The sequence below is a fragment of the Herpailurus yagouaroundi genome, unplaced genomic scaffold (assembly GCF_014898765.1).
Source record: "Herpailurus yagouaroundi ecotype Mexico unplaced genomic scaffold, PumYag 100, whole genome shotgun sequence".
NCBI lineage: Eukaryota > Metazoa > Chordata > Mammalia > Carnivora > Felidae > Herpailurus > Herpailurus yagouaroundi.
In genome coordinates, this window is record NW_024412391.1 from 35,919,017 (window position 1) to 35,945,984 (window position 26,968).

General features: G+C 41.8%; 1 long non-coding RNA gene across 1 annotated transcript in view; it reads left to right on the plus strand.

The window, feature by feature from the left end:
* LOC121028484 (uncharacterized) overlaps positions 1-26,721 on the plus strand; it is a 45,531-nt gene extending 18,810 nt beyond the window's left edge. The window contains exons 4-8 of the long non-coding RNA XR_005789247.1: positions 11,247-11,401; positions 19,328-19,444; positions 20,636-20,704; positions 24,504-24,707; positions 25,537-26,721. This is a non-coding gene — a long non-coding RNA (uncharacterized LOC121028484). The remainder of the gene's footprint in view (positions 1-11,246; positions 11,402-19,327; positions 19,445-20,635; positions 20,705-24,503; positions 24,708-25,536) is intronic.
* The last annotated feature ends 247 nt before the right edge of the window (positions 26,722-26,968 follow it).

Sequence of the window (26,968 nt, forward strand, 5' to 3'; positions counted from 1 at the left end):
GGGGCTGGAACGTAGGCTGGAGTCAGTTTCAGGTTATAGGTATGAGCCATAGGGAGACACATCATAGCCAAAAGGATTGGTTATCCATCAGGAAACAAGGCTTGAATGACTTTAACGTAGAAGGTAGGTTGAAAACCAGAAGCAGAGTTTCAGGCCCGGAGACACCAGTCTGTCTTTGAATGAATGTTCTCTTTCTTCTTTCATAAACATACTCCCTCTCACACTGTTGCTCACTCTCTTTCACTGTGACTCTCTCTCATTATAGTCCATAGTATTTATTTTTCTTATTTTTTTCTTATTTTTCTTACCATTCTAAAAAGTAAGAGATAGTCAACATAGAAAAAATACCAAAGAAATAAAGATAAGCAAAAAGAAAATAAAACATAAAATGACCAATAATCTTTTCATACTGAGATAACTAGTTTTCACAGTTTGATGCATACACTTCAATACGTGGGTGATTGATGGCAAGCGAGGTGAATAAATGATAGGTGGTATTTCCTAGCCAAAAATAATCGAATGTACATGTTTTATAACTTGCTGTTTTCACTTAACAGTATGTTTTAATATCTTTCCAGGTTATTGCCTACCGTTCTGCAGCATCATTTTTATAGCTGAAAAATATTCTATTGTATGAATTTGTCATTGTTTGTTTACCCAATTCTTGGAAATTTAAATTCTTTTCCATGTTCCCCACTTTTAACCATGCTATAAAAGATATCCTTATAATTTTTGCTACTTCAATAGCAGGGTTATTGTTATTATCTAGATACTTTAGAGTAATGGCAAAGAGCTTTGCCTACTCTTCTTACCCCTGAGCTATGGCTGTGATTACAAACAAACACAATAATCATAGGATCAGCTTAGTTTTAAAGGGATATTCAATCCATTGTTGCCATTGTTGCCATTGTTGCAGGGCCCCCTGTTATCAGTATCCCTTTCCCCACACACTGTTATATTGACCAGGTAATCTGGGGAAATTAGTTAACATTTTATTCAGTATTTCTTTTTTTCTTATGAATATAAAGTGGCAGAATGAAAGGAGACACACATTCTTTTCTAATTCTCTCACATACCCACATACACACACTAAATGTAATGCATTTCACAAATGTGTGAGAGAGTGCATGTATACATGGCGGACTGTCTCTACTGATGCCTCATGCTGTTCCTACCGTGGGCATGATAGGCAGAGTGTATATGCCAAGGACAGGACTGGGAATGAGGAGCCTCTGATTGCCTGGGTCCAACTCTCAAGTCAGCTGCCTGTCATGTCCTCTTGATTACCTCCTCCAATGTGACTACCATTTATTGAGCACTTACTATGTGCCAGGGGACTTTATATGGTTATCTTATTTAATCCTAACAACCTTATGAGAATGAGGCAATTGAGGAAGAAAGATTTTATAACTTAACCCAGATCACAAGGCTATTAGGTAATAAGTGTCATATACCAAAGCATGTTTCTCAAATACTACCAAGAAGTTTGCCACTAGGAACATTGGGAAATGAAATCCAGACTGTATTTGTCCAAATAAATAAATAAATAAATAGCCAACCAAGCCAAATCAAAATGGGCATTTGCTGTGTAATTTAATAGCCTAGATCCTTATTTGGTGATGTCGCAAAACAAAATAACTTTAATCCAGGTTCCTCTCCCATCCCCAAAAAATTTCAGTAAAAATGATTTATTAACATCTGAATGTAGTTGTTAACAAGGTCCTGGAGAACACTGCAGGGTGGACTTGTTTTTACTTATTCTTCTCTGAATGCTGTGAGCTTTTTCCTGTCTCTGTTCCTTCATGTATAGAATCCTATTTCTCTGTAGTTCCCTTCCCCTCCTTTTAAAAGTATTTATGCCGTAGTTACATCTCCCCCATTTGAAAGTGAACCCTGTGAGAGTGAAGAAAGAAAGAAAATCAGCATTTGAATGCCTGCAATGAATCCCACCGAGAAATTCATACACATTATTTGAGTGGGCAGGAACCAAACCCAATTCCTCTTTATAGGTGCTGTGCTTATTATACGGCATGGTTTTGCAGCCTGTGGGCCAACACAAACCGCTTCTTTTGTTCTGTCGACTTTGATGCACTTTGTCGTATGTGTGCATATTTACGTTTTCAAAATCATATATTAATCGACTTGGTACCATAAGGCAAAGTCTGAAACTAACAGACTGTTGATGTAATGCAAAAGATACAATGAAGATACTAAAATGAAACTAGGATGTAGACACCTAAAAGATCCCCAGGGAAATGCTTCAATAACAACGTGGAACTCCGTGAATTAGGAGAGCGGAAATGGATGCCACGGGCAGAAGAACAAACTGAGTTAAGGAGGGCCCATCATTATGATGATTTAGTACAGAATCCACTTAAGGGGAAAACACTTGGGGATGTGGGAAGAAGAGGATTGAGAGGAAGCAAAGTGACATTCCAGTCCGTCTCTTTGTGGCTGTTAAGATAATTCTGGTCATACCCGCAGGGAATTAATTATATGTCATAGTAATAGTTAGACTCCACTCATATCATAGTCTTGCCTTGTGGTCAAATTTACTAATCGCTGAAAATTGTCCTGCATCCAGTACTAACTTTCTGAAAGGGAAGTAAACCCTTAGACCACAGATGGACCTTACTGCCCTTGGTTTATGATCTTCCATCATTATGCTGACGGTTGGCAGCCTCTCCGGCATTTTCTCTAAATGTCTCAGTTGAAGGGAAAAATGGGTTTTTTTATGGCTCTGGATCTATCTTCTGTCACTGAATTTATTTCCTCTTTTGGGCCCTGGATCCTGTTCTTTCCCTCCTGCTAACCACTTTTGTTCATTAATTACCCCTTTTTCACATTTATCTTTAACCTTCCATCTCCAAGCTCTTCCATATTTACAAAAACCAACAAATAAACAAACAACCACAAAGAAACTACTACCTTATATGCCTATGTCCTAGCCAAACATCTTGGAAATTTTTCTACATTCCTTATTTCCAATTCTCCACCCCCTTCTGTGCCAACGCTCCCCTGAAAGTCCTCTCAGCAAGCTGATCAATGACCTCCTAATGCCAAACCCAGTCCTTTTTTTGCTTGACATCTTTGTAGCATTTAACAATTGAATACTTTCTCATTTTTAAAACTCTTTCATGTATTTGCTTCCACAAACTCAATTCCATCTACTCTTTTCTTATCACTTCTCCCCTGGGTTTCTGCTAAAGGCATCTTTATAAAATGGATTTCCTACTTCTTAGTTTTGCCTTTGTCCAGTCTACTCTTCTTGCTCGGTGCTAGAATTTGCATTTTTGAAATGAAATCTGTCACCCCTTAATGATGTCCTATTGTTTTCAGGATAAAGTTTAAATGCTGTCACATGGCTGATAATGTCCCCTTAATCCAGCCCCGCCTTACTTGCTGAAAAGGAAATTGCTTGCCCCAGACTTCTTCACTTTCTGTTCCCTTAAGCTGGAACCAGACATTGCAGTGACCTGTTCTCAATTATGCACCGGTGGCTCCTGACCATCACATAGCAAAGCTATTCACCAATCTAGGCTAGCAAGACAACTCCGTGAGAGAGAAGATCTATCTTATTTGGGGTGTTGTAATAACTTTGGGGTTATTACTTTACCCTAGTCTTTACTGAAACTAGTTAAACTGGTTTCTCCTCATGCCATGTGGCCCTCATCTTGAATTGGATCCTGTGTTCCATTCAAACCAGGCTAGTTGCATTTCCAAAGCGTCCACATTCTCGTACTCTCCATGTTTATGTACGTGCTGTTCCCTCTGTCTAGAGTCTGCCCCTCTCTATCTCTGCCTTACTATTCTTATTCATGACTTAGGACTCCAGTCGAGTGTCCGTCCCCATTTGAATCCTTCCCTAATATGCCCTTCACCCCCGTACTTTGCCCCCACAGCACTCTGCGCATTTTACCACAAGGTCTGTGATCACTGGTTTACCTGTGTGTTTTCCCTCTGATTATGAGCATCTTGATGGCAGAGGTGATCTTGTATCTCTGGCATATAGTTGGGGCTCAGCAAATGTGTACTCAGTGAGGAGTCAGAGAAGCTCAGTATGTTCCAAGTTTCCCTAGAGGAAGTCTGTGTGTATCTGTGAATATGTGTACATGTGTCTGGGATTGAGCCATCTTAACAGAAGTACCAGGAGCCTAACAGCCAGAGGCTGGGAGTGTAGCCAGTATCTTTAGAGAGTGCTGAAGGAGCAAGCTGGGACTAAGGGTTCAAATGCCAAGTCCAAGGATCAGGAGCCAGGGAGATCAGGAGGAGAGTAATCAGGACAGTCTTATAGAAAGAAGGATAATGGCCCCTACAGATTCCATGTCCCAAACCGCTGAACCTGTGCATATGTTTGGCTACATGGCAAAGGAGACCTAATGGTGCAGATGGAATTAAGTCTGCTAATCAGTTGGTCTTAAAATAAGGAGATTGTCCTGGATAATCTAGTGGGCCCAATGTAATTCCGGGGGTCCTTAAAAGTGGTATATTGAGGCAAAAGATGGAGAAAGCAGAGAGATGGCAGGGTAAGAAGGATTCGGTCTAATATTGCTGGCTTTGGTGATGAAGAGCAGCCATGAGCCAAGGAATGAGGGCAGCCTCTAGAAGCTAGAAACAGTAAGAAAGTGGATTCTCCCTTAGAGCCTCCAGAAAGGAAGACAGGCCTGCCAACACCTTGATGTTAGCCCAGTGAGACCCATTTCACACTTCTGACCTCCACATCTGCAAGATGATAAACACGTGTTGTTTTAAGACACTGAATTTGTGGGGCGCCTGGGTGACGCAGTCGGTTAAGCGTCCGACTTCAGCCAGGTCACGATCTCGCGCTCCGTGAGTTCGAGCCCCGCGTCAGGCTCTGGGCTGATGGCTCGGAGCCTGGAGCCTGTTTCCGATTCTGTGTCTCCCTCTCTCTCTGCCCCTCCCCCGTTCATGCTCTGTCTCTCTCTGTCCCAAAAATAAATAAACGTTGAAAAAAAATTAAAAAAAAAAAGACACTGAATTTGTGGTAATTTGTTGCAATAGAAAGAGAAAACAAATAAAAGTATCACCAACTGAATGAACTTGGACAAGACACTTAATCTCCCTAAACCTCCTGCCTCATCTTATTAACAGGGATCATACTCATTCTGTGATTGTGAGGATTAAATGAGATATTGTATCTAAAAATCTTGGTAAAGTACTTGGCACAGAGTAAGTACTTTGTGAACAGGAGTAATTGCTGTTATTATTATCATCATTGTTATTGTTCACTAATTTGCCCAATACCTCTAGGGTAGAGGGAAAGGAAGAGACAGAGACAAAAACATGGGAAACAACACAATAAATGTCTATTTTGGAAATCTGCAGGCATATTTGGTTTTAGCTCTCTTGTAATGTGTCTTCTTAACTCACAGAATGTGCTTCATTTCCTTCTGCTCTCTCTCTCTTGCTTTAGGTATTAAGATCTATTTTAAATTTAGTCATTTCAAAGCCTCCTTGGCATCGTGTAAATGTCGCACCATTAAATATATATTCAATGAGCGCTCGAGCAGGCTGCCTTCCCCGCCAAGAAATGGAGTCCCGTAGGTGGGCAGGTGGAGGAACTGACAGACACCCCCCCCACGCCCCCCCACCCCCACCTCCACCCCCACCCCCCCCCAACAAGCCCATCAACTCTGCTGTCCTTACTGAGCAGAATCACGTTTTATGAGCTCCAAATCAGGATGTGTGGTCTGACAAGCACGTTTTCTCCCGAATTCTAATTTAGTTTTATGAAAAGGTTTTCACAGGTATTAAATTAAATCACATGAAATTTAGTGGATAGTCTTTACTGCAAAGAATAAAATCTCAAGTAAAAAATTCAGGGAAAACATATATCAGTTTTTATAATATTTGAAATTTGAATTCTCGGTGACAATCTAGACTGTAAGGTTTGGTGGCCATCTGGTGTGGAGGGGTGCAGTTTGCTTCTATTGTGTTTTGTTTTCCTTTGCTCTCAGGTATCCCCTTCCCTGACGCTTACCCCTGAGTCATGCTGCCCTATTCTAATGACGCGACCCTCATGAACTAACTGCCAGACATAGAACGCCAATTCCTGGGTGAAGGAATAGATGTGTGACACCAGCTTGGCTGATCATGATACGCCTTCACCCTGGCCAGTGATTGGCCCCATGGATAGGTCCATGATCCAAATGGAGCCAATTCCATACAGACAGATGAAGAACATGACTTTCTTTCCCCTAGAATAAGAAGCAGTGGAAAGCTATGTAGGAGTTGTTGCCCGCCATGTTTGCCACCACAAAAAGGAAACATATCTGCAGGAAGTGAATGGGGCCAAAACCAGAAAGAGGCAGGACTGAGAAGTGGAGAGGAGAAAAAAAAACAAAAACAAAAAACAAAACAACCCTAATGACATCTCTGAGCCCTCAGACCCAGCAGTGCCTAACACCACTTATTCCCCATCCTTCTCTGTACATGAGCCAATAAATCTTTTTTAAGTGGGATTTCTGTCACTTGAAATTGAAAGAGCCCTGACTAATACACAGGGTTATTGCAAAAACACTGTCGAAAAGAGACCTCAGAAAAACCAACCCAGAGGCGGGCCAAACAGACACAGGAAGAAAACAGAGTGATATAGCAGGCGATAAGGCGGGGAAGAGCATGAGACTCAGAGTCAGAACAGCAAGGTTTATATTCCAGCTCTGCCATTTACCAACGACCTTGGAAAAAGTAAGGTGCAACCTTGGATGACAGTGTAACATTTCCACTTAATGGTCTATAGAGTGGATGACTATCCTATTGTTGCCATATATAACATGATGCTCTGAACACTCTTTGTAAATGTTAAGTGCTTGAAAATGGCACTTATTACATAGAGAGCAGCACCATAAAAAAGACTGTGGATTGAAACATAGACTGAAAAGGAGAAGCTAGGCTGTAAGTCACTGAACTCTTGAGAGAGAAATATGGAAACCAGTTAATGGTTGGATCTTCTATAAGGTATCTCAAGGTCAGACAATACTGAATGTCAGTGGTTTGAGTGAAAACATAGGCAAAATCTATGCAAAAACTAGAAAACAATTCTAAGGCTGTGTGTGGGATAGGAGTCAGAAGAAAGAGAAGAAAAGAGAACCAACACTTGTGAGATGTCCACAGTATCTCACTTGTATACCACGCATGCTCTCACATAACCCATGAAGTAACGCTGCAAGTGTCAGGTATTAGTGTCCCCAGTTTAGACTTGGGGAAAACAAGGCTCAGTGCTTACAGTCAAGCCAAGATCTTAAGATTCTACAACTGGATCGCTAGACTATTCCACTGTCCATAAAATACAGTTGAGCTAGACTCTGGAGCTTAGGTGAGGATATGCTTAGTTTTCTTTCCAGATTATAAAGACCAATAAACCAATATTTTAAATAAAATTTTAAATTTTAAAAATTTTGTTGGGAATGGTTTTCTGCTAGATTTAAAGTCTAGTGCTTTTAGTAGTTACTAGAAGTGTGTTTCTCTTCATCTGGGTGTCAAGAATCATGAAGGGTCTGAGATTTTAGCCTGCTTACACACGAATTAACTAGCCTGTTACTATTTTGTGGATGCTGGCAGAAGACATAAGACTCGTGGCCAAAGAGACAAAGACCTTTATGATTCATGGCAAAAGCAGTAGTCAGAGCTTTATGTTGGTTTATGTCAGTTGGTTCCCAATCCCCACCACCAAGGCCCATGAAGGAGACAGAGAAAGCCCATGGCGAGTGCCCACACATGGCATAGGTTACATTACAGGAGGGGAACACTAAAACTAGGGATTTATTGCTTTTATAGCAAGTGAAGACAAGACTGTTCTTTGTTTGGGGGGAGATGTTACCATCATCCCTCAAGATTGCCTTCTGCAAACACAACTCTGAGAAATATCCTACGTATGGAGGAGGCTGGGCCTTGCATTTTGGGCATACCCAGCAAGAATGTGTAGGGAGGCTGAGGGCCCACGGTGAATTGCCTCTCCCAGCACTGAATCCTTCTCTAGACAACAATGAGGTCTTGTTGCTACTTACCCTCTCCAACTGCAGTTTCATTCATTTGCTCTCCATTGAGATCATCCCTTGCACATATCTCTTTCTTGTTCTGCTTCTCTTTCTTGTTCTGAACTACCAGAAAATTACCTTTCTAGTATCTCTAGTTAGGGCAGGCTACAAGGGATACTCCCTTCTGTGAATTTGAGGACAGAAGGACAGAAGCAGCTATTTTGTCATGTTCTCCCAGTTAAATGAAATACTAATCTACTACCAATCTAATACCAATGCTACTGTGAAGGGATTTTATAGATGTAAACTATAAACGGTCTTATCAGTTGACTTGAAGTTCAAAAAAAGGGAGATGATTGTGGATGGACCTTACTTAATCAAAAGCCTCTTAAAAGAGAGCTTAGGCCTTTCCTGAGCTAGAGACCACAGACAGCAGCTAGCTTCTCAGTGGTTCCCCTTTCCCATTAGATCCTCCTTCCTACCTGCCTGCCTGTGGACAATAAGTTTCAGCTTGGACCCGTGGGTTTCTAGCCTGACATGGTCTTTTGTTCTGAACTTCCTATCCTATGGACTTTGGGGTAGCTAACTTAGTCCCCACAATTATGTAACTCAACTTCTTGTAATAAATACCATAATATATTAAGAAGAATTAACATATTATGTATGCATTTTTATTTATTTATTTTTTTTTTAATTTTTTAATTTTTTTTTTCAACGTTTATTTATTTTTGGGACAGAGAGAGACAGAGCATGAATGGGGGAGGGGCAGAGAGAGAGGGAGACACAGAATTGGAAACAGGCTCCAGGCTCTGAGCCATCAGCCCAGAGCCCGACGCGGGGCTCGAACTCACGGACCGCGAGATCGTGACCTGGCTGAAGTCGGACGCTTAACCGACTGCGCCACCCAGGCGCCCCTATGTATGCATTTTTAAATGTTTAGTTATTTTTGAGAGAAACAGAGAGACAGAAAGAGAGAGAGCAGGGAAGGAGCAGAGAAGGAGGGAGAGAGAATCCCAAGCAGGATCTCCTCTGTCAGCACAGAGCCTGATGTGGAACTCAAGCTCACTATCTTGAGATCATGACCTGAGCTGAAATCAAGAGTCCGACGCTTAACCGACTGAGCCACACTGGCACCCTAGCATATTATATTTATCATTAATATTTTTATTAATTAACCAATAACTAACACATTTTATATTAATATTTATAATGTATACAAATTATAATAAATATTATAATCCATAATATTTACAATCAACGTATGTATCCTACTGGATTTTCCTCTCTAATTGAACTCTGACCAATATATGTGCCATTTCATGGAAACTGCTCATTTAATGAGACTGAGACCTCCTTCCTGCCAAATTCAATGGCATTCTTAGTCCTCATTTTGAATGACACCTCACTCTTTAGGTTGCTTCTTCTTTGGTGTTAGAAATACCATTGAGGCTTTCTTCCCAGTACATTTCCTATTCTGGTTGTCTTATTCCTCTAACCTTAGTCATTTTCCTAAGAGTATTCTTGCCATGGTATATCTCTTCCTTCTTTCATGCAGGTGGCCTTCAATCATCATGGTCTTTACTATACTATACATTGGTCATACCAATGACTCAAATATATTCCTCTCATTTTCACCATCTCAGAGTCTTTATTAGTGCAACTCTTGCCCAACCCAGTTCATGAAAGATGCATCAAAGAGGAGACCAGCTCCAAGGCTGTTTGAATCTTCCTCCCCTCTGGACTCTAGAGAAACTGCCTTCATGGTTATGATAATGCTGATAAATGAAATTATCATTTATCGAGACTTGATATGTACTATACACTATTTAAGGTGCTTTACAAACATGATCTTATCTAATGCTTCCAATATCCTTATGAAGTCAATATTATGATTCCCTTTTTGTTCTTACACATTTTAGTATTATTTGTTCTAGTTCTGTGAAATATGATTCCCATTTTTTTTATGAGAAATCTGAGAATTGGGGAAATGTTATGTAATAGGTCTTAGGACCCACAGCCAGTAGATGTCAGAGTTAGGATTTATATGCTCAACCCAAGTTCCAAACAACTGATAATACTGCCTCTGTCAGAAGATATGGACAGTGAGGGCATAATCATCAAAGACCATTTACATTTGTAGAATCTGGCCAGGCATGGCAGACTTGAGCAGGTAGCTTCATCTTAAAAGCTGGCAGTAGCCTTTGGGTGACTATTGAAACCATTATAGCCATGAGTCTCATCTAGCTGGTATAATCACAACTGTTCTTTGCCCGTGGCTCCTAATGTAGCTTTGCAGATTCTCTGAATACCACTGTATACCCTCAGACAAAGGATGGCAAGATCTTTCCCTTGCCAAGCTGTCTGTCTCCAGTCATGGACAACGACCCAGCTTCCAGACCATACTACTGTCTCACTGCTACTGCTTTATCACTCCTGATCTATGACCTTGAATCCGAATCTGAACCACACCATATTTGGCAGACCACTAGCCAATAGTCCAGGGGATTTAGTGGTCATTCCCTCTGATGTCAAGTCAGTGCAGTGTTTTTGCAGAATCATGGTGCTTAAGGCATCCTGCAATAGAAAGCAGTAGAACACTGATGCCAATAAGAAAAAAATTGCCTTCTTCCCAAACAAGAATTTTTTGGCAATTATTTTAGTCTTGGCTAAAGCCTATAAATTTTTGGCTCAGTATTTACTTTATGGGCCAATCATCAAATCCTGATGTGGCTATGAATAAAGATTATGTAGAATATGAAGAATAAATTACAAAGATGGCCATGGAAGCCTTGCAAACTCGAAAGGCATATGTGCCAGGATGGCAGAACATCTTGGCAGATATTTCCCTTGGAAGAGGGGGAATAAGGTAATTATTTCCCTACTCTTGGGACTTTACTTTCTGCTTCTTTGAAGAAGTCCTTGACAAATATTTTACATTTATCCACTTCCTTTTGTGGTAGTTTGTTTAAACATTTATTTCAGTTGGTTGTGAATTTATTTCAGTATTTTCAGAAGTTGGTCTGACAAGTTCACTATATCAATTACCCCAGCCAGTAAAGGGACCACTTCCCACCTTCTTTGTTAGTTCAGTGACATGAAGAGCTCAAAAATGGCCTTGGAATAGCCTCAGCTCCCAATTTAGTTGAGCTGTGATGCTGTTTTCTGATGGAACATTTCTCCTCAGAGTACAGCTCTTAAGGTTCTGGGGATAACATCAAACAATACTGCAGCCACTCTCATTTCTCTTAGTTCCCAGGCCTTTGCATTCTGGCTACAGAGAACATATCACCAGCTATTGACCACTGGTTTAAGACACCTGCTTGTGAAAGATTTTCTTCATCAGGCCATTCCATTAATATCAAGTCATCTGCTTCTGGGTGACAGGAGAGTCATAAATGCTAAAGGTAAGAGTCCTTTGCCACACATCCTTTGCCACCAAATAAGTGCTTTTGTGAGATACCATGTCAATGGATAAGGCATCTGTAGGTCCACAAATAGGAATTCCAGCAGAAGAATTCTGATAAAATAAAGCCAAAGTGTATCTGAGATACACATTTATGTCTGTGAGGACAAATCACTGTCTACTCTGTGCTTTATTAAAGACCATGGCTGCTGAAAAGCTGGGCAATCAACAGTGGCCTTGGCCAAATAAGCTTCGGGGATAAGAAATCCATAATAAGCCTCCATCTTTGCCTCTATTTCCACTTTCTACATGGGCTCATTGAATAAGCACCAATGTTGCCAAAAAAAGGAGAGTGACTGACAGCCACCTTTCCTACCTATTTATTGAGAGCATTTACACATCAATAGCTGAAAAACCAGGTGCCAGGAGTGGTTATTGATTTTTTTTTCCTAATAAAGATATATCCAAAACCTCAGCTGTGATTGCCATAACCACCTTATTAAGTCTGGAACAATCTACCATTATTCTCTAAGACCCATCTGGCTCTTGGATCTGCCAAGCAAGACTAGTTAAATGCGGATATGGTAGGAATAATCACCCCTGCATCTCCCAAGTCTCTGATGGTGGCACTAATCTTTGCAGTTCCTCCAAAGAATGCCACATTGCATTGAGCTTATTATTTTGGGGCTTCCACTTGGCTCCTCCTATTATACAATCTTCATTCCACATAATAGAGAGCTAATGTGAGTATTCTGCCAATTGAGTATATCACTTTTCTGAAAATGGGAAAAATAACCAGATGAAAATTGGGTAAGAGAAGACACTTGTGCTTGCCAATGATTACTAGTGGCTTATCCCTTTCCCTCTGCTCCCATCGAGGAGGTTATCTATGCACTCCTCAACTTTGAACAACCCAATCTTGGAATCTTGTTTTTTTTCAGAGCCTGTGTCCTGGGCCCACTTCTCCCAGTACTAATTACTATGTAAGTCAAGATTCTGGCAGGGAACAAGTAGTACATCCAAATTAGGGTAATTGGAGAATGTAATAAAGGGATATTTTACAAAAGTGTGGGTAGATTTAACAGAAATCAATAAGGGATAGAGAAGCCACACAGGGTTAGCAACATCAGGGAGCAACCCCTGGAACTCAAGAAGAGGGAATAGTTATGGGGACTGAGAAAGAGCTGTAACCTCCAGTAAGGATTACAGCCACTGCTAACCTGCAGCCTAATAAGGAGGGAGCCAGAGAAATTAATACCCTGACCTCAAGATACCCCAAGCCAATAGGTTTCCCACCCCCAGTAGACCAATTCTCTCTCTCTTCAGGGAATCTTAATTCCAAAGAAGACATTGCAATGGCACTGTCCAAAACTGACCATGCTTGAGCTCTCCTACTTTCCAAACTCAAGTTGGTCAGCCTTTTCTTCAACTCACTGAGCTACCTTCCTCCTGCTGTAACTCTTTCTTTCTGTTTACTTTTGGCTAAATCAATCAGAGCCATTTCCAGTAACAACGATAATTTGAGTCTCGGGTGGCGAAAGTAGAAAATGTTTCTAAAATTTCCAAAACCTAACTTCTGGCCAATAATTAATTCCACTTAATATTCCCATTCAAACTAGTTTCCATAGCTAGAGCACGTTTCAAGTGCTGAATCCTGGAGGATGAGCCAATGTGTCAAAAGAAAAGACAAGGGAAGCAAAATGATCTGAACTTCACCTTCCAATGATTTATAAAATGAGACATGAAGGTTATAAGACAAGTCCACTCACATCAACAATAAAGTGAGAAGAAAGAGGTTGGACTAGGATCTGATGAAAGAAAGACACCAAAAGCTTCTGTGCATGACCCCTCCACCTTGTGCCCTTGAAGAGGTTTTTAAGTAGAGATGAGACCAGCAAAACTATTTTTAGAAGGACCACTCTGGCTGCAGGATGAAAAAGAAGTAGGCTGGAGGAGGGACCCAATTGGAGTTTGCTACAGGGTCTGCGCAGGAGAAGGAGCCCAAGCAGGCAAGGCCAGGAATGGGCTCCAGGAGTGCACGGGGCAGGTGGCTGGAATGTTTGTCATCTGATCATGTGGTGACTGGAAGGATAATTCAGACGTCATCATCGATCTCTATTGAGATAAGCAAGAAGAGAATTTATTCCTTCTTTTTATATCCCTTAAATGTGCTTATTTCACTTTGTAGACATAAAAACAAAACAAAATAACAAAAAAAACCCAACCTAAACATCAATCAATATAATTGGATAAAGAAACAATATTACAATTATGCATTGTAATGTTGTGTATTAATAGGGAGATCTGTAGATCTATGGGAAAATGATCACAATACTGAAATGAAAAACAGAAGCTGCTGATGGTATGTAGAGAATCCTACCATTTTGGAAAAACAACAAATAAAATGTGTGTGTGTGTGTGTGTGTGTGTGGCCTGAATTTAGGAGTACAGGTGTGTATGAATAGAAAAAGTCAGGAAAGATCTTCACAAAAATGTTAATGGCTGCTATATTTACAGATTATTTGATGGGAAATTTCTAAATTCTCCATACTATCTGTATCATTTTAATCTTTAACCACAAATATGTTTTATTTCTATGCCTGAAAAAGGTGGAAAAAATATGTTCATTTTGTGATAACAAGACCACTTAAACAAGAACAATGCATATGTTTATAAGAAGAAGCAGAGGATAAAGCCCCCTGTAGACATTACAGCAAAGATTGCTATGGAACGAGAATGGAGTAGGCCTTTTGACACCAAAATACACTTTGGAACAGACCAGAACATTCTCTTGGTGACACCAAACTAAGGCTTTTTACCAGTCCTTTGGTGAAATTAATATGAGAACCCCATGGATACTCTTTAGGGAGTCTTGATTATAATGACATCTAAGTTAACACTGTCGTAACTGTGCAGGATTTTTAGCCCTCATATTTTATTGTCTATCAAGATCCAAGAATTTTTTTTTAAATCCATGCAAGTAAAGTAAGATGCAAATGTCGGTGCTCTCCCTTGGCTACTGTCGTCAATGTTTTGGTGGGGAAATTAAGCAGGACCAGCCATTATAATATGGCTTGACTCTCTCTGGGTGTGCTTCACCATCAGGGTTGGTTTTACAGATGGGTGACCTATGCAGCCACACAGGGTCACGTTCAGAAGAACCCTTGGTTTAATGTTCTGCTGTGGTCACTCTAAAATTCTTTTTTTTTTCATTCTTAAATTCTTGATAATTTTATCTTTGACTTTGTGTTTTGTATGTGAAATCCAATGGGGCAATGGAACACGGGAATGATCAGAAGTGACAGGTGCTGTATGCATGTGTTCTTGCTTCTGCTGCACCATTTGCATGTAGCCTTTGAGATGTGCACGAGCAGAGAATCCAGAAGGATCCACCATTCATGGAGTCAAGCAAGACTCCAAGCAAGTACAAAAAAGCATGTTCTGTCTACAGTGGAGAGAGAGGGGGTGCTGACAGCCCCAAGAGCCTCTGCTCTCTGTTCAAGCCAGAAGTTGCTTTGAATACAAAAAGAAAGGCAATCACATTCTAAGAAACCTGAATGACCAAGGAATCCTGTCATATTCTTTCTTACTCTTCTTACTTCCCTGCAGTAGCCAACCATGTACTGAAAATGAGCACATATAAGGAAAAGGAAAAGATATGGCACCCCATAGTACCTTTTCTTTCACTCCTTCCTCATAAATCTGGGAGCCAAAGATAGAGAATATTGGTAGATTTGCACATATAAAGTGAAATAAAATAGTGAGGGTTCTTTGCTCAGCATTTCCAGTGTTTTATAAAAATTAAACATATATACATGTATATATATGAGATATGAAATAAAAATTGTGCAGTTTTGGTGATTTCACATAAGAGGTAAATGCTCTTACATTTGCATTTAAAGTTCGTATTGCACAGTGGACGCTCAGTTGATTAAGCGTCCCACTCTTGGTTTCGGTTCAGGTCATGATCCCATGGGATCCCATGATCCCATGGTTTGTGGGTTTGAGCCCGGCATCAGGCTTTGTGCCGGCCATAGCCTGCTTGGGATTCTGTCTCTCTCTCCTCCTCTCTCTGCACCTCCCCCACTCTCTCTCTTCCAAAAAATAAATAAATAAACATTTTTAAAAAAACATTGGTATTGCACAATATGAGTACAAATAGTAAATTCAAACTAATAATGTAGAATTTTCATTTTTCTTTACTTATACTAGTACTGAACCAAAAAAAATTTACATACCATAACAAAGTAAGAGACAAACCGTGGAGGAAAAAACAAGCTTTGTATTTTAGGACCTTTAATGGTACTTTTTACTGCATTTTGAACAAGAGGTCCCAGATTTTCATTTTGCAGTAGGCCCTGCCAATTACGCAGCCAGCCCCACCTGTGATTGCAGCAGCCGTCAATTCAAGTGGCTTTGGGACGTTTTGGTGGTAACTTGATGGAGGCAGTGGCGAAGGCTGAGAAACTGCACAAACATCACTAAAGGCGACACAGGAGAAAGGGGTCTGGAAGGGAGGTGGGGCATTGGCTAGTAGCCTTTAGCAGTGCCCCTTGTGCAGCTTTCCGGGAAGGACAGGGACAGCATCACTAAAGAGAGATGCTTAGTGTAAAGAGGCAGGTTCATCCCTTTAAGCTGCATGGATTTCTCTGCAATTTAGTGCTGAAAAGTGATGTTAGAGAAAGGCTCTTTTCTCATATGATTGCTGATAACCTTCTGTCTATTACTCACGCTCAATACTTGGATGTATTTGTGCAGCAAAGCTGAGCCCTTCCTCTCAGGAAACCCAGGGAACAGCGTGATAGATCAATTGATTTGTCAAGCCCCAGCAGACAGAAACAATTTCCTTGGCTAGACTTGGTTAATGCAGATGGCCGGCTCCTTCACCCTTAGTACACCTCAGCCTGGCCACGGATAATGTTTCTGGGAGGATGTCACAGTCTCCCTGGAAAGCTCTGGGCTCTTCCTCTAGGCATTTGAAAGAGAAGATAGCACAGCGCAGCACCAGCCTGAGAAAACCATTAGCGTAACTTGGGTGTGCCTGGGAGAACAGATTAGGGTTGTAAGGTGCCTGCTGGTAGTCCCATTGAAATCTGATCCTGCCTTCCGTTCCTGTGGTGTCAACCACCAGCACACCTGAGGCTCAAGGTGGAGAGAGGACAAAGAACATACCAGCCAAATGCCAGTTCTTTATACTTGCAGCACTGGCTTCTAGCCTCTGTCTGATAAACTGAGATTGTGTTGTCAAGAAGCACATGACTTTGGTACCTTAGCAGATTCTCTCCTTACTGATTTTACTGCTTTGAAGGCAGGGAGGAGAAGAGGAGAGCCTCCCACCCATCCTCTACAGATACTCATATCATTCTTCACATTAAATGCTCCAACCATCTCTAGTCCCGTGCAGGTGGGCATGGGGTGGGGAAGGGCTGAGAACTCTGTTACAGGCATTCCGAAAACCACAGTAGGGTTGGAGTTCCCTGCTTCTGCACAGCCATTTGCCATCCATCACTTTAGTTCCTGGAGTACCTTCCCTACTTCTTCATTGGCTAGTGTTCATCAAATCCATTTCCTCTTTTTCCTGGCTACACAGGTAAGACCACATTTCCCAGCCTCTCTTGCTGTAAGTTGTAGCCATGCGACTGGGTTCTAGCCAGTAGAATGAGAGCAGAAGTCATCAGTGTCACTTCTAGGCCTGAGCCAACAGACCTCTTTCCCTTGTGCAGACTGATGCAGAGGACCATAGTACCAGAAGAGCTGAGTGATAAAGGTGGTTGGGCCACAATAAAGAAGCGACCCTGGTCCTTTCATCTCCACTTGAAGGACAGCCACCCTTTAATCATCAGGAATTTCCATTTTGGAAAGGGAGAGATGAACTCTTATTATATCTAGGGGTTGATTCAGCAGCCAGGGTTACCATAACCAATAACAACTGACTTCCAATAATAGCGTTCATCCTCCTGGGGACTTAGCCACAGACATGAACTGTTCAGATGTCCTCCAGCCGTCTGGAGACTCCCTGATCTTTGATATTTCATTTTAAAGGCTGAAATTCCTTCATACTTTAGGGGGAAATCATGGCTCTCCTCTTCCCACCTCCATCCCTACCAGCGTCTCCTGGGGTTCCTGAAAGACTTACTTTTCTCCTGATCACCTCTTGCTCTGACATCACACAGGTGAGCAAGGACATGATGGGGTTCTTTGGTCTTTCATGTTTCTTACAGCACCATTGTCCTCCTTCTGCATTCAAAACAAGTTCTGGTTTGAGTGGAAGCCATGGAAATTGTTGGCTTGTTCTCTCTTTGAGTCCTGCTCAAGTCCCATGCACCAGGGTCCACTGAAATTCTGTACCAATGGGGGTATTGCAAACACTGACTGTGAGTGGGGAGGCGGAGAACAGTGGATGTGTTACTACACCTGTCTCCTGTACTCGGGCACAGGCTCTATTGTCCTATCAGACTAACAATACAGAGATTCACAGATAGGATATTAACCGTTTTAAGAGGATGAAAGCAGAGCATTAAATCTCAAAAGGGATTCTTTGCTCCTGGGCCCTTATGTGACTGCACAGTTCACGAGCCTCTGAGTGTAACTCTGGAGAAGTATACCCCCTTTGTCCTTCCTCTCGCTGGCTGGCAGAGCAGGTGTGTGAGGCCAGGGGAAGAAGGGACAGATCAGAGGGGAACAGATGAAGACTGCATGATGTAAAACCTCTTTCCGATTCTTCCACTGGCATCATCTGCGATGATGTTTGTGAACTGGATTTTCCTTTGGGGAACGTAATTAAGTGTTGCATCATGCGTCAGGCCTCTTGTGGAACAAAAGTAGAGCCAAAAGATGGGGCATTGGTGTGCAGGTTACATGTGCAGATGTGGGGCTAGGGATGTGCACACAACAAACAACTTTGAATAATTGAACCCTGTTCAATTATTTTGTTCAGGCAAAATAATTAACATCCTTTGCCTGACCTGCCACTGGGAACTTTTCTCTGGTGTGGACTCTCCCAAATCCTGCCTCCTGGCCTCTCTGGGTCCTCACTCTCTCCATTAACCCCCTACCCCCATTGCCTTTGGAAGTGCAAAATGTTTTCTACTTTCTATGCAGGGCAGTTATTTCCACTTCTGATTGATCCTGATCTAATAGGCCAAATTATGCTACCAAGTTAATTGCTGAAGGAAATAAAAACAAAACGACAAGCAAAAACGTGGCTTATTTCCTTTAAGAATTTGGCTGCCAGTATTTACATAATTATTTTTCTCCCAAATACTCTAGGAACAGACTTTCTTGACATGGTTTTAAAACCCTCAGAAATCCATCCCTGCCTCCCTAGGTGAGTGTGGAGACTCTTCCTCTGGTCTCCTATAAAATCTTGTGCCTATCATACATATACCTACATATACATATAGTCAAAAATCAACAAAGCCAGACGTTAAAATGCTAAAATAGATTTTATTCAGCAACTGTTGATAGCTGAGAAAGAGCTGAGCTCCCTTCCAATTTGTGCAGTGGTGACTGGGCATTTCAAAGGGGAATGAGGGAATCGGGAGAGGGGTGGTCAGGGATGTGAAAAATTACAACAGGTTGGTCAGTTAAACGCATCAAGTCAGCTGTGTTTGCTGGCTGGTAATTGAGGCTGACAAATGAGGATTCTGTCCTCCCACAGAAACTGGGAGACAGAGGCCCTATTCTTCCTGATGATTACATTCCAGAGAAATCGCTTTCAGGTCCTTGAGAAAGATGCCACTGCCACATATTGTCAATTGTAAGCCCTTTGTAGTAAATTGTTAAGCAAGGCATCTCATGTGTACAGTCTGCTCAGCCACATAAGAAAGGTCCCTGGGCCTGGAACAGTCCTTACCGGGAGATAAGGGGCCCACACAGTCTGCACTGGGCTTGTCACCTTGTGTGGGAATATCTTTCCCTGTTTCAGGTGTAATGTGCTCCTTCTGCGTCAGCATGTGTCAGCCATCCTCAGGCACACCTTCAGCCTTCAGTATTTCCAGCTCCAGGGGAAGAGTCGAGGCCCTTCCACCGCAGCAAAAGATAGGTGAGCACAGCCCCATTGCCTTGTGTCAACTGTCGGGGACCCCCACTAGCCATGGGGTCCAACACACATTATTGGAGCTGATCTAGCTCTGTCTCTGCTCTTTCTATGTGAGTAAATCATTGTTTCATCCAGTGCTTGACCGTGTTGGCAGCCCTGAACTTTCTCAAAAAAGCAGTGAGAACTGGGTCATCTTAGGGACATGGCCTTATGTTACTAGAAGCCCTGCCAGAGTTTGGTCATCTTAGTGTAGGAAGAGGTTTGGATGGAGTAGTGATGTGACAAAAAGTAGTTCTGCAGCTCTTAACATAGGCATAGACATATTCATACACAAACACACATACACATACACAAACGCACACATACACATACATATGCACAAACACAAACACATATACATTCACATACACACATACATATACACAAACACAAATACATGTACATATGCACACGCATAAACAAACACAAACACATGCACATACACATATACATACACAAACATATACACATACACAAGCACATACACAAACACATACACACACATATGCACATATACATATATATATCACACACATGTAATCTTTTTCAATGAACTTTCAAAGATACTCATCCCTCAGGCATAAGGCAACTCTGCCCAGAGGAAGTCCAATTTTACAGGTCATGCTCTAACCCTAAAGGACAACAGGAAAAAAATCCAGATCCAGTACAAAATATGGTCTCCTCTGAAGGGCTGCTACGGCCATTCTGTCTCGCAGCTATTTCTTCTTCCTCACCGAGCTGCCAGGACTCTCAGGTTTTGAGTGAGATGATTCATCATAACAAGTACACTAGCCCTCGTGTTCCTTTTTTTTCCTCTAGTGATTTGATTTCCTACTTTTATTTCTTCAACTATGTTGTTTATATGTCCCTGGATATGAGGATGGTCGAGGCAGGAAAAGAAACTAACAAATATGTGACACAAGCTTAGGTTTTTGCCTCAAACTTTACCGTGGCTTGTATCTGTTACGGGTGTGGAGAGCTAGAAGCTAATTTGGGAAGAATTCATGGTGTGAGTCTTCAGTGAGCATGTCCTTCATACAAGGCACAGTTGTCAAGGCAGTCCAGAGGAGGAGGGGGGTGTCTTAGTTTTCTATTGCTATATAACAAACTACCACAAATTTAGCTGCTTAAAACAACATACATTTATTATTTCAGTTTCCAAGTGGAATCCAAGCACATCCTACCTAGGTGCTCTGCTTGTGGTCTCCTAGGGCTACAATCCAGGTGGGTATCATTTGGGGTACAGTCCTTACTGGAGGCTCTGGAGGAAACCCTCTTCCAAGTTCACTCAGATTGTTAGCAGAGGTTACCTTATAGATGTAGGATTGGAGGCACTGGCTTTTTGCCAGTTGTCAGCTGGAGGCTACCTGTAGTCTTTGCCACCTAGGCCTCCCCTCCCTCCATATGGCCTCTTACTTCAACAAGCCAGAAGGAACATCTCTAGGGTGAGTCTACTTAGCATGACAACATCTTAGGTAATCATAGGAATGATATCCCATCACCTTTTATACTCTGTGGGTCAGAAGCAAGTCACAGCTTGAGTCCACACTTGAGGGGAAGGATTCCACAAAGGGATATATGTTGGGAGTCAAGGATTATGGGAGAACACATTAGAATCTGTTACCATAGGAAGATATAATATACATATTATCAATTATAGCTTCTGGCCTCAAGGAGCTTATGACAGAATTTAGCAAAAAAAAAAAAAGATGTATAAATATGTACTAATACATCAAATAGAAATATTATGATCCATAGGCAACAGAAATCACATCAGCTTACAAGATCATGAAAATTTTCTGAAGGGCTGCCACCTGGGCTCACGTCTGTAAGTAGAAGACATTTTGTGGGAATGGAGTCTGCAAAGATGGGCAGGGACCAGATTTTGTTGGGTGCTAAGTGCCAGGATTTTGCAGTCTATCACACAAGCCTATACTTCCACACATAGGGTAAGTGGTGCTGTGCTGGGAGTTGATATTCAAACCAGGTAAGCAAGGCCCTTCATGGAGCATTGGTTTTACTAGAATACTTCCTGGGGAGGAAAACACATTAGTTTTTATATTAGGGTAAGTGTCGTGGAGTAGGATGCAGAATTGAAATTTATTTTTCTTAAGATTGGAGACTCCAAATCATTTTTCCTCTGGCTCTGGTGGAAATTATCGAGAAGGAGCAGCCCTGAGTAGCTGCTGGCCAGAGCAGCCACCAGATATGGAGGTGCAGGGCAAGAGGAGCCAGACACGCATGCCCCTGGAGGATGGGAGACAGATGAAGGGCCCTCAAACAAGGAGACTTTTCCTTGACCAGGTCTTCCCAGCCTAATCCATGCTGTTTCCTACTAGTGTGAGGAAGAGAAACAAGTTTAAAACTGACAGCAGAAATCTTTAGGGGGTTAGGCATGTTGGCACTTTTTCCTCCCAGGGTTAAGGCTACTTCAGCAGAGTTTTGCAGCTGGGGGCTGGGAAAGGGAACAGTCTACCTATCTTGGACTCTCCCTCGCAATTGCGAAGAGGCAAGCGCTGAAGATTTAGACCGGTGGCTGGCAGACCAAATCCATGGTGAGCCAGGCAATGGTGTTTGCATATTTAAATGATTGGGGAAAAAGATAAAAAGAAGAAGAAGATTTCCTGACACAGGAAAGCCACATGAAATTCAAATTTCGGTGTTTATAAATGTAGTTGAATTGAAACACAACCTATTCACTCCCTTATGTATTGGCTATGGCTGCTTTCACAGTTCAATGGCAGAGCTGAGAAATTACAACAGAGGACAGTGGCCTACAAAGCCTAAAACATTTACTATCTGGCCCTTTACAGAAAATGCTCACCTTGCTTAGAACCTTTACAAGAAGGGAGGCTCCAGTGGACGCTAACCTTTTCCCATTTGACTCCATATCCTCTGCTCGGTCTTCTGCAGTGATGTCTGTCTACATGCAAGCTTCCCAAACTGCTCTATGAAATGGTAATAGGTGTTCTACGGAGCAGAAAAAGTTCTGTAGTAAATCAAATCCTGGGTTTTAAAAAAAGGATAAAATGATTTTGCTACTGGAAATGTTCTCAGCTCTTTAAATATACTTTGTGGTAATCCAAATTGAGGAGATAAATTTTAGCATTTCCCAAAGTTATTACCTCACTCAATGATTTCTTTTAAGGAATATCTATTATTATCTCCAAGTGTTCCATACAACACAGGTTCATCAATACTACTCCATACCTTTATCACATATCAAGAAATTATGTTCCAATTTGAAGCAAATCTCTCTTCTTAGTGCAGTCCCCTTTGATCTTCCATTCCCTCTTCGGACATATAAATTTACTGGGACGATTGTGCGTATCACCCCTTCCCCTACTAGAGGCATGCTTACTCTTTTACTGTGCCCCCCACCCAATCTGTGATCTCATTCTCTCCCCTCCCCACAAATCTCCCCTTCACGGACATGGGAAGGCTGCAGTTTTCAAGCTGCAAGTTATAATCCATCAAGGGGTTATGAAATTGATTTAGAGGGTCAGTGACCAGCATTTAAAAGCCAGTAAAATAAAAGAGGATATAAAATATCAGAGTGCATCACAATAGTACTTGGTGAAATTTTTGTATGGGTTATGGGTCACAGCATAAAATATATTTCTTACTTTGGGCCATTGTTAAAAGTGTTTAAAAGCCATTGTGCTAAGGTGCTAACCAAATAAAAGAACACAGCAAAGTCTTGTAGCTAACATTTGATTAGCAAAACTGTTGTATCTGTCCCACTATTAATTCTTCTCATGCGTTTCCACCCCAGGGTATCCATTTTAAATTGCAAACATAAGGACCCAAGGACTGCGTCTTTTGATTAACCTCTATATCTTCTACCCCTGACTGACTGTGGGACTCACTTCCCTACGGAGGCTGCATAAATATTTGATGTCGATAATGAAATGAAATTAAAAGCTAATAGGATAAGCTCTCCAGTTTCTACTGCCACTGTCTGTTAAAGGATGGGAAATAGCCATCTATGTCACGTCCACTTCTGTATGGCCTTCCAGACCCCTCGCTACACACAACCTAAGATGACCCAAGGGGCACTTCTTCTCCCTTCTTCAGCAGAAAGTGCACACCTGTGGCTCCAGCCTCTTCCCCAACTGCAATCTTCCCATGTTTCCCCTCTTGCCAGCCTCTGCACTAGCCACCATCCAGGCACCCTCGTGTGTCTACACGCACTGTCGCTCCCTCTGCCTCGCAGTTCCTCCCTCCACACTTTGTGCATGCTGAAATCCCTCTTACTTGTGAAAGTCCATGTTGCATAGACGTCTGTGTAGCCTGAACACATGGAGCTACTTGCATTATTTTTCATGGCCTCATAGGACCTTATTCAAGCAGCTGTACAGAAACAATGACCCCAAGCTGTAAGTTTTGATGTGTCTATGGTCTCCTCTTGCCCATTGGCTTCTCTAGGGCAGGGGCTGTGTTTTATTTCTCTCTGAATGTTCCATGCCTGGAATGGTGTGGCTCAAAGTAGGTGCTGGTAGTGTTTTAAGTATAAATGAAAAAGAAGAGGTAGTATGAAGTATCAGAGGCATGCAAAGTTTTCTTATGGGATACACCACATTCCTTTCTCCCCCAAACTCCTGCCCCTCTCCAGCACCCAGGACAGAGCTGCCTGGCAGGCTGCGGAATCTTTAGATCTGTTAGTGGAACCGAGAGAAGATGCACACATGCATTCCAAGGATCTCGGGCACAGAACTGATGCAGAGCCTCTTCTGCATGGACTAACTCTCCAGAGATTTCCTGTCAGGCCATTCTGTATGCAAGGAAGAAGTTTTAAATGCTCATAGAACTCTAATGTGACCACGAGCTAGTACGCCTGGTAGTGGATGATTAATGACTTGTAGAATGAGCCCAAATGCGAGCTTTATAATAGCTGTGGATATGGAGGACTGCAGAATTAAGAAGTTTTGTTCTGAACCTCTTGCAAGCTTTTCTGTTTAGATCCCACTCTTATACACCCTCCTTCCATCCCACACCTACCTTGTCTTTGTTTCCCCCCCAGAACTACAAGACCGTTTCTCTCACCCCGAGCCCACCGGGATGACCTGACCTGCAGTGCCTCAAACTTGTCTGTGTGGCAACAGTGTTTGATGCCACCGTCCATCAGAGCAGTGCCTTCTCCAGGGACTAATTCACCAGAGGCTGCAAGATCGTCCATAGGATGTGCCTCACTGGAGTCAAAGAAGTTGCTAAAAATTGAAAACAGGTGAGCCATGGGTTAGATTCCACCAGGAAATCCGTGCACAACTCTAGGAACATTTACCTTTAGCCACATAAACCCCAGAATAGAGAGGAAAGTAAATAAGGCCCCTAGGCAAGTTCTGGCCCTCAACCAGATGTAAAGGGAAAGTGATCTGCAGGATTCTTCATTCTCCTTGGGATTGTGGCTTCTCAAGAAGCAGAACTGAGATTATTAAATTTAGTCGTGAGGTTGCTGGCACCAGGCAAGAGATCAAGTAGCACCAAAGAGGAGCAGACCACACTTGATGGAGGCTGATGATGAATTCCCCTTTAATTAAATTCGACCCAGTGGGCAATCCACGGTGTACACAGACCATATTCAGCTGTGGGGCCTCAAAGGCCACTGAACACCTGAGTGTCACAGACACTGAGGCAACAACTCCAATGCTCATCTCATTCCTTCCAGGCATGCTTGCACCTAGTGACCCTCCCCCACATCAAGACACCACTGTCTGTCTCCCCGCCACCCCCCACCACAACCCCGAGGAACTGGAGTCTTGTCCTCGTAACCTCCATCCCTCTCACTTACCTCAAAACCTCAAGACTTCCCTCCCTAGATATCTTTAAATTTTCCTTACCTTTAAGAGAAAAAGAGCATGAGTCAGGGAGGGGAAGAGAGAGAGACACACAGAGGATCTGAAGCAGACTCTGAGCTATCATAAGAGAACCTGATTCTGGGAACAAACTCACAAACTGTGAGATCGTGAGCTGAGCCGAAGTCCCTTACTTAGCCCACTGAGCCTCCCAGGCACCCACACTCCCTATGTATTCTTAAATCCCTTCCTCTTCCATAGAACCTCCTGGGTCCTTTGAGTGATCAACCAGCCTTGGGTGACCTGGCCCGTGCCTAGCTCTCCAGCCTCAGCCCTCTCTGACACCCTCCGGCTTGACATCTCGTGCTTGGGGCCCTGCCCACAGCCCTGCAGCAGGAAACGTAAGCAGAGGCAAGTGGCAAACAGGACAGAATCTGTAGCATATATAAAAGTCTGACAGTTTTCATGTATATGACATATATAAACAGTTACTATGGATCAGTAAGCAAATCATGAGCTGTCCACAAAGAAAAATCTATATATAAACAGCCATCCAAAAACAGAAAAATACATGTAGGGAGAATAAACGTAAGGGATAAAAGCCCAACCATCATAGTAACAAAAGAAATACAAATTAAAAGGGCGATGAATATTTTCTGCCTTTGTAGGTGAAGTAAGGGGTGAATTAAGACCTCTCCTATGAGGCTGATGAAGTGCAGATTAGCAAAGATTCCTCATGGGAAACTTTACTGCGTGAAAAAAGTCTTTTAAAATGTGTAAAACAGTGACTAAGCAATTCCACTGGTACAAATTTATCCTGAGGAAATAATTAGTAGATTGAGAATTTTTTTCACTTTGGGGATGTATAACACAGTGTGGTTTCTAATGGAGAATACATAGAAATAATCCAAAGTGCCAACAATTGGGTACTTTTAAAGTAAATTCCATACAATACACTACACGCATCTATTTAAAAGGGAAGTATGGAAGTATAACTGTTGACATGAGACGGATGTTTGTTCGTAAATTTTTAAGAGAAAAAAGTTTATAAAAATATGACACTATTTTTTATTTCAAAAAAGGTATATGTATGAAATGACAGAGAGAGTATACACCAAACCATAAACACTGGTTATACCTAGAATAGACTTTCTGGTGAAGAAATTTGGGGGAAGCCTTTCTACATTTTTCCATCTTTGAACAATAATACTGATTTATTGGTATAATAAAAAGTGGTTTAAAAATAACTCAAATAAAATTGCCGAACTTAGAGTTATTTATTATTGAAGGAATATACTTGAGCAACTTAATTTTTAAAATAAAGCCAGCCATTTACTTCAATCCAGAAGACATTTATCCATCTAAGAGCCAGGCGTGGTTGTGTGTTGGTGTAGGGAACACTGGTAATTCACACAGTCGCTTAAATAAACCTTGTTAAATTACAAATTATGAAAATTTGTTTGATTTATGAGTCTTGACTATCATGCCCAAGCTGTTTTAGTGTTGATGAAGCTAGGTGATATAAAGAAAATGCATTTAAAACTTAAATGACACAGTTACATGGGTATACACATGTCAACGCTAATTGAACTACACATTTAAGATTGGCCCATTTTGCATTAGGCAATCATACTTCAAAAATGTGAAGGCAGAAAAATAAAAACATTCATAAAAATGACACAAAATATTTCAC